Source organism: Macrobrachium nipponense, chromosome 48, assembly GCF_015104395.2.
Source record: "Macrobrachium nipponense isolate FS-2020 chromosome 48, ASM1510439v2, whole genome shotgun sequence".
In the NCBI taxonomy this organism is placed as follows: domain Eukaryota; kingdom Metazoa; phylum Arthropoda; class Malacostraca; order Decapoda; family Palaemonidae; genus Macrobrachium; species Macrobrachium nipponense.
In genome coordinates this window covers 21,519,314-21,528,229 of record NC_087223.1, presented here as the reverse complement: position 1 = coordinate 21,528,229, position 8,916 = coordinate 21,519,314, and positions in this window count along the sequence as shown.

Here is an 8,916-nt window from a genome sequence, read left to right as displayed (position 1 = left end):
AAGAAATCGTACCCATTATCATAGGAGCACTAGGCACGATCCCAAGATCCCTGAAAAGGAATATAGAAAAACTAGAGGCTGAAGTAGCTCTAGGACTCATGCAGAAGAGTGTGATCCTAGAAACGGCGCACATGGTAAGAAAAGTGATGGACTCCTAAGGAGGCAGGATGCAACCCGGAACCCCACACTATAAATACCACCCAGTCGAATTGGAGGACTGTGAAAGAGCAAAAAAAAAAAAAAAAAAATAGTATTATTATTATTATTATTATATTATTGTTATCATTATTATTATTAATGAATTTATTTGCTGTTATAATGTTATTCAGCTTGAAGTAATGTTTTTCTGAATGACATTATAGCAGCAATTAATAAAATAAAATATGCTTAAATGAAGGGTTACTACCAATATATTATTATTATTAATTATTATTATTATTATATTATTATTATTATTATTATTATTATTATTGAATCAAAAATATTTGTTCTACGCACTAAAAAAAATCATTTCTTAATGTGTAATTGAAAACTGTTCCTGCAGTGTTCAAAATTAAAAAAAGGACACACACACACACATATATATATATATATATATATATATATATATATATATATATATATATATATATATATACATACCTACATAAATACATACGTATACATATATACAGCATAATAGTATATAGTATATATATGTATGTGTTTTTGTATGTTTAAGCATGTATATATAAACTATTTCCTACGAGATAAAAAGCTCAACTTATTTGAGTAATAAGATTCAATGTATAACTATAGTTAAAAATATACTTTTAAATAACGTAAACTACTAATTAAACTTCTTTGAAAAAATTATTAGTAAACCTAGTAACCGGACTGACTATATTCGAATGCAAATGCTTCTTTTATTATTTTTCACAAAAAACAAGAATTTTAGCAAGTTTCCGCTCCCATGTTAAAGAGATAAACAGAAAGAGATTATTGAAGAATTCTGCAAAAAATTAAAAATATAAATTGGAATTCAAATTTATTACAAGAACTTAAAAGTAAAATCCAGTGACTTAACATTTTTTCTGAAGAATCAACTAAGTCGCTCCTTTGAAGACGAATCCTAGAAGACTTTAAGACTTTCCGAATATCCGCAGATTCCTTCGTCTCCGTTCTGAAGGATCCAAAATCTCCGAGGAAACCAGCGGCTCCCGAAGACTCAAAGTCCTTAAGGATCCGGGTACAATCTCGGAGCCCTGTGCATCTTAAACTAAAACTAATCTTAGTGAACGGGACCTGGTTTGGTATGTATGCAAATATGTTTACCCAAATCAGTGAATTGTTAATAATGTTTCAAGTGAAGTGCAATGATTTTGTAGCCGGTGCCCGGCTTATATCGAATCTTATATTTGCTGGCGGTTTCAATTGGCGGGTGACTCTTGAGAAAGAGCTTCACCTTTGTGACGCCGCCCGAAATACTTTATTGGATTTCAGGAGGGAAAGTAGAGTGCGCCGCATTCTGCATTCCACCCTGGACTATATAGGACTTGCTAATATTGTTGGATACGAAGAACCTACCTTGTCAGGCTGCAATGGAGCCCTGGAATTGTTGGTGAGGACCAGTCTTCGCCTTGACCAGGAATCCGCAGCCCACGAAGTTCTTCGTAATGTCGACCAATCTGTATTTTGGCCCAAGATGCTCCTGTTCCTTGCCGCCATCTTCACCACCGCGCTCATCACCAAAGGTGTGATGAGAACCGTTGGCAAGAAAGGAGTGACTTGGGATGTGGAAGAAAATGTCGAAAATGTAGAAGATGACTTTTTGGAAAACCTTACCAGCGAAGTCACACACGACTCTGAAATAAATGTGAGCGAGGTTGCCCTTGAAGATGCGAGCCTCGAACTATCCACCTGTGAGGCAGAGGCTGTTGATGAGGCTCCCTGTGAAGAACAACACACTTCAGCCAAGAGTGACCAGCAGGACTTCGACGCCATTCACTTCGAAGAGAATGAGCAAGAAGGCGACAGAGAGGACGTGAAGGAACTCACAATCGAAACCAGAGATCAAAATCAGGACGTTCAGGAAAAAACACTGGAGGAAAACTGCCTATCTGAAGGAGTGGAAAAAGAAAAGTTTCAGCCCTTCGATATGGTAGAGGTCGAAAACATTCCTTCCCTCGAAGAAAGAGAGGAAAAGCCTCTTCCTGCAGCACAAAAGGAGAATGAAATGGCTCCCCGTCCTGGAGGAACGATTCAGGAAGAAAGCAAAATCCAGGAGGCAGGAAAAGAGGCGGAAAAGGAAAGTGCTGTCTCGACCAAAAACTCGAAAAGAACACGGCCTGTCAAATGTGGACCTTTGAAACGTGCAAGAGGTAAAACCTTCACGTTTCGCTGTGGTAAAGGCCTCGATTTTGGCCAGATTATCGGAAAAGGAGGCAAATTCACGAAACTGGCCAAGGAGGACCACGGGGTCATCCTCAATGTCCGCAGTGATGGTTCAAGATTGGTTGAACTCACAGGACCGAAAGTGAATGTCGAAAAGGTCTACCGAGAAATTCAATTCAGAGTAGACAAGAATTTCGACATCAGCGAACTATCCCAGGTAGTGACAGGACTTTTTGCAGCTGGGAAAGAAGATTTCGTCATGGTCGTTGAAAAGGAGTTCAGGGAGACCATGTTGGGCCCACAGAAAATAAACCTTCAGAAGTTGTTAAGGCAGCTGCAGGTGGGCATCTACCTCCCTGACGATAATGACGACCGTGATTACATCGGAATCTTTGGCCCTGTGGAACAAGTGAAGAAAGCACACCAAATAATTTTGGCCATGATAGAGGACGTCAAGAACTGGCCAAAGGAAGAGGACCTGAAACTCGTCGGCTTAGACTGCTACGAGTTCTGCTTGCCACCGAAGGGCAGAGGTTTCCTCAAAGGCCTTTTCAGACAACTGGATGACGAAATCAGAGGCCTCTACGATGTGAAATTCATTCTCCCCCACGATAAGGACATAAGGGAAGTTGCCTATTTAGGGGGAGATACGAAACAAGTGGCCCGGGCCTATCAACATGTCCAGGACGTCCTTCAGGAGCTAAAGGTGGAAGGCTCCGACATCAAAATGGAAGGACTGAAGAGAATTGATGCAGGAAGGTATCAATTCCAACTCAAGGCCAAAAAGAAGGGGATAGTGATTGGGCAGAAAGGACAAAACTTGATGAAAATAGAAAAGAGAAACAACGTGAGGATAACCATGCATGCTAAGACAGAAGACTACATAACAATAAAGGGTCATTTGGACGACGTCCAGGAAGCGTGTCGAGAAATAAAGGTTATCATAGACCCAACTCCCAGGCGGACAGGAGGGAATTTCCCCCGGAAGGAAGTCTCACCCGGGTTAACTCAGATTGGGTCCCGCCTATACCTAACAGTCCTCAACGGGCAGGAAAGAGCGAAGGTTATTGGAAGAAGAGGCCTGACTATAAAGAAGCTCACTGCCAAGCACAAAGTCTACTTCCATGGACCAAAGAGGGGTGAGACCTCAAACGAGTGCACAATCACAGGGGAGGAGAAGGACGCCATTGCCTTCCTTAACGAAGTCCACCAGATCCTCAAGAATGAAGCAGAGAAGAGGAGCAACGACGAGGAAACCAGAAGGCATCCCAGACCTCTCGTCTTGGGTGACTTCTTCTAGACTGAGAAGAGATAAAGGGACGAGATGCTCTCTCTCAGGACATGCAGAAGGAAGGGCTATAGTTTCCCTTAGTATGCTATGTCCCTTGACGAACATCTTGTACAAGAAATTTGTCATGCGGAAAAAGGTTCAATATCTAGATATATTCTTTCAGATAGCCCCCTATTCTAAAGTAATAATCTAGAAGATGGGCTTGCAGAAAGAAGAATGGTTCCTTCAAGTATGCTATGTCCCTTGATGAAAATCTTGTACAAGAAATTTGTCATGCGGACAACGGTCCAATATATAGATATATTCTTCCAGATAACCCCCTATTCTGAAGTAATAATCTAGAAGATGGGCTTGCAGAAAGAAGAATAGTTTCTTCAAGTATGCTATGTCCCTTGATGAACATCTTGTACAAGAAATTTACCATGCGGACAAGGGTCCAATATCTAGAACTATTCTATCAGATATCCTTCCAATCTGAAAGAATAACCTAGAAGATGGGTTTGCAGAAAGAGGACTAGTTTCTTGAAGTATGCTATGTCCCTTGATAAATATCTTGTACAAGAAATTTGTCATGCGGACAACGGTCCAATATCTAGAACTATTCTTTCAGATATCCCACCAATCTGAAGGAATAATCTAGAAAATGGGCTTGCAAAAAGAAGAATAGTTTCTTCAAGTATGCTATGTCCCTTGATGAACATCTTGTACAAGAAATTTGTCATGCAGACAAGGGTCCAATATCTAGAACAATTCTATCAGATATCCCACCAATCTGAAGGAATAATCTAGAAGATGGGTCTTGCAGAAAGAAGAATAAGTTCTTCAAGTACGCTATGTCCCCTTGATGAAAACATCTTTGTACAAGACAAATTTTGTCATGCGGACAAGGGTCCAATACCTATCGGAACTAATTCTATCAGATATCCTGTTCCAATCTGAAGGAATATTCTAGAAGATGGGCTTGTCAGAAAAGAAGAAAATAGTTTTCTTTCAAGTATGCTATGTCCCTTGAAAACATCTTGTACAAGAAAATTTGTCATGCGGAACAACCGGTCTCCAATATCTAGAACTATTCATACAGAATATCACCAACCCAATCTGAAGGAATAATCTAGAACGATTGAGGGCTTTGCATGCAAAGAGGACTTAGTTTCTTCAAGTATGCTATTTGCCCTTGATAAAACATCTTGTATAAGAAATTCTTTGTCAATGCGGACAAAACGGTTCCAATATCTAGAACCAATTCTTTTTCAGATATCCCACCAATCTGAAGGGAATAATAATCTAGAAGAAAATGGGCTTGCAGGAAACAAAAGAATAGTTTCTTTCCAAAGTATTCTATGTCCCTTGATGAACATCTTCTTGTAACAAGAAATTTTGTCACGCGGGACAAAGGTGGTCCAGAAAATCTAGAGAAAACTATTTTATCAGATTATCCTTCCCAATCTTGAAGGAATAATCTAGAAGATGGGCCTTGCAGAAAGAGGGAATAGTGGACTTCGAAGTATGCTATGTCCCTTGATAAGAATATATTGTACAAGAAATTTGTCAATGCGTGGACAAGGGTTCCATAATATCTAGGAACAATTTCTTTCAAGATATCCCACCCCAATCTCTTGAAGGAATAATCTAGAAGATGGGCTTGCAGAAAGAGGAATAGTGACTTCAACGTATGCTATGGTACCCTTGATAAACATTCTTGGTAACAAGAAATTCTTTGTCATGCGAACAACGGTCCAATATCTAGAACTATTCAACCAGATATCCCACCAATCTGAAGGAATAATCTAGAAGATGGGCTTGCAGAAAGAAGAATAGTTTCTTCAAGTATGCTATGTCCCTTGATGAACATCTTGTACAAGAAATTTGTCATGCGGACAAGGGTCCAATATCTAGAACTATTCTATCAGATATCCTTCCAATCTGAAGGAATAATCTAGAAGATGGGCTTGCAGAAAGAAGAATAGTTTCTTCAAGTATGCTATGTCCCTTGATAAACATCTTGTACAAGAAATTTGACATGCGGACAACGGTCCAATATCTAGAACTATTCTATCAGATATCCCACCAATCTGAAGGAATAATCTAGAAGATGGGCTTGCAGAAAGAGGACTAGTTTCTTCAAGTATGCTATGTCGCTTGATAAACATCTCGTACAAGAAATTTGTCATGCGGACAACGGTCCAATATCTAAAACTATTCTATCAGATATCCTTCTAATATGGAAAAATAATCTAGAAGATGGGCTTGCAGAAGGAAGAATAGTTTCTTTAAGTATGCTATGTCCCTTGATGAATATCTTGTACAAGAAATTTGTCATGCGGACAAGGGTCCAATATCTAGAACTATTCTATCAGATATCCTTCCAATCTGAAGGAATAATCTAGAAGATAGGCTTGCAGAAAGAAGAATAGTTTCTTCAAGTATGCTATGTCCCTTGATGAACATCTTGTACAAGATATTTGTCATGCGGACAAGGGTCCAATATTTAGAACTATTCTATCAGATATCCTTCTAATCTGAAGGAATAACCTAGAAGATGGGCTTGCAGAAAGAGGACTAGTTTCTTGAAGTATGCTATGTCCCTTGATGAACATCTTGTACAAGATATTTGTCATGCAGACAAGGGTCCAAAATCTAGAACTATTCTTTCAGATATCCCACCAATCTGAAGGAATAATCTAGAAGATAGGCTTGCAGAAAGAAAAATAGTTTCTTCAAGTATGCTATGTCCCTTTATGAACATCTTGTACAAGATATTTGTCATGCAGACAAGGGTCCAATATCTAGAACTATTCTTTCAGATATCCCACCAATCTGAAGGAATAATCTAGAAGATGGGCTTGCAGAAAGAAGAATAGTGACTTCAAGTATGCTATGTCTCTTGATAAATATCTTGTACAAGAAATTTGTCATGCGGACAAGGGTCCAATATCTAGAACTATTCTTTCAGATATCCCAACAGGGTCCAATATCAAGATCTATTATTTCATATATCCCATCAATCTCAAGGAATAATCTAGAAGTTGGGCTTTTGAGAAGGAATACTAATAATAATATTAACAACAATGGAGAAGTAAATCCTCTGTTATTTAACTGTACAAATATATTTAAAAGAATTTTTTAAAATGTGTTTGCAGTTGCAAAACTGTGGAGATGTTTTTCCGTTTTATAACATTCCTACTGCCATAAGTAATAATAATAATAATAATAATAATAATAATAATAATAATAATAATAATAATAATAATAATAATAATAATAATAATAATAATAATAATAATAATAAGTTTTATTGAAAGATATTGCTGCATCAGCTGCATTCATCTTGTAAATAGTCTTCTCTATTTTTCTAATAATAGCTTTCTCTCTGCTACTACAACTGGCGAGTATTGCGCAGATGTTACTCATCAGGAGGAGTCAATTTCAGGGATATTGCTTAAAATTTATTTATTTGTCGCAGTAAATGAACAAATCAAAATATAAGTCGATCTAGTGGCCAACGTTTCTCTCGGTATCATCCGAGAGAAACGTTGTATGTATGTATGTATGTATGTACGCATATATGTGTGTAACCATATTCCCAGTCGTTAACTGCCATCAACATAGAGAGAGAGAGAGAGAGAGCTGGGTGCTGGTCACCCAACACAAAAATTCAGGCGGCGGTTCAGAAACATCCATCCGACGTCGCGGCCTCCTTTGTCTCACCCGGGGGACGCCAGATATCTTCTCGACCCGCCGCAACTGCGGACCTCCTCGGTGTTTCCCCCGACGCCATTGCCGCACCTGCGAGTCCCCAGACGAAATCCCCTGCCTGCCGGCGCCGCTGCTACACCCAGGGATGTACTTTACCCACCCGACATCGCTGCCTGTGGGCCTCCCCTGCTGCTATAGCCAGGGACGTGCTTTACCCACCCGACGTCACTGCCTGTGGGCCTCCCCTGCCTGCCGACGCCGCTACCTGTGGGTTTCCTCGACCTGCTGACGCCGCTGCTCACCTGTGGTTCCGCTCTGCCCACGGGACGCCGCTGCCGCGCTGGGGACTTCCTCAGCCCAACCTACGCCGCTGCCGCACCTGGGGATCCCCACGGCCCGTCCTACTCCACCACCACACACAATGCAGCTCTCTCTCTCTCTCTCTCGCAGTCTTGGTCGCCCGGCATACAGTGGAACCCCCCATGCTACCGCCATGGGAGGCATCCTGTCGATCAGCAAAACCGAAGGACTATACTCGAGGACGCCCCACATCAAGTGCCACAACGACACGGGGTCGCCCCCTGCCTCAAGATTGTCATCCAACCAATAATTACTCCATAATCATTGTCATGGGGCGGAGTATTTGTAAGGACAACGCTTTTTCCATATTTTCATTGTAACCAATCATCAAGTCGCGTTGTTCTTACTTCCATTCGATAGAGCGTTCCGCGGCCTTTCCGCCGATGTATAACACATGCAATTCCATTAGTTGTACGCTTTATTATATCTAAATGAATGTCTGTAAGAAAACAAATTTACCGTCTCAGAGTCATTTCTGTTTGCGGTGCGAGACTGCACTACATATCCGTCCGCACCTGTCTATGTCAACTCAGTTTGTCTGTAAATAAATCATCATTACCCAGCTACCTGATTTAATCTCTGGTCTCACACTACATGTCCCTGGGAATTGAAACGCGAGTAGATTAAAATTCGACTAAATCGTAACTAGGAATTCATCCGGAATCAGGCCTATGCTACATATCCCTGGTAATTGTGACACCAGTAATTTAAATTCAGATTTGAGTCCACAAGGAATTCGTCTCTCTGTAGGCCTAGGATATTGCAACTAAAAATTCGTGCAGTAGACCTATTATAGGCTTATTATCCATAGGAATTATTGTAGGCCTATGCAACGAGATTAAATTTTGATATTGAGTCAAATGAAATAGTAGAATTGTAAGTAGATTTAATGCACATTTATTTGAAATTCTTTTGATCTCGTCGAAATAAATGTTATAAAAAGACAGCAGCTGGAATTAGACCATGAACCAGTGAACAAAAGACGTAATATATACTCTTTTGAATTCATTTGATTTCGTAGCCTTGACGTTATAAATATATATCTATCTTACGAAGTCCAACTCGAGTAGGACGTGACGTCATTCGAAAGACCTTGAAATGAAGAAGAAGGATGTCACAGTAGTACTTGCTCTTGGCAATGGCGCTGTGATGAGCACCATCCTGGGATTCATAATGGCAACCTTTTGTGCTGCCAA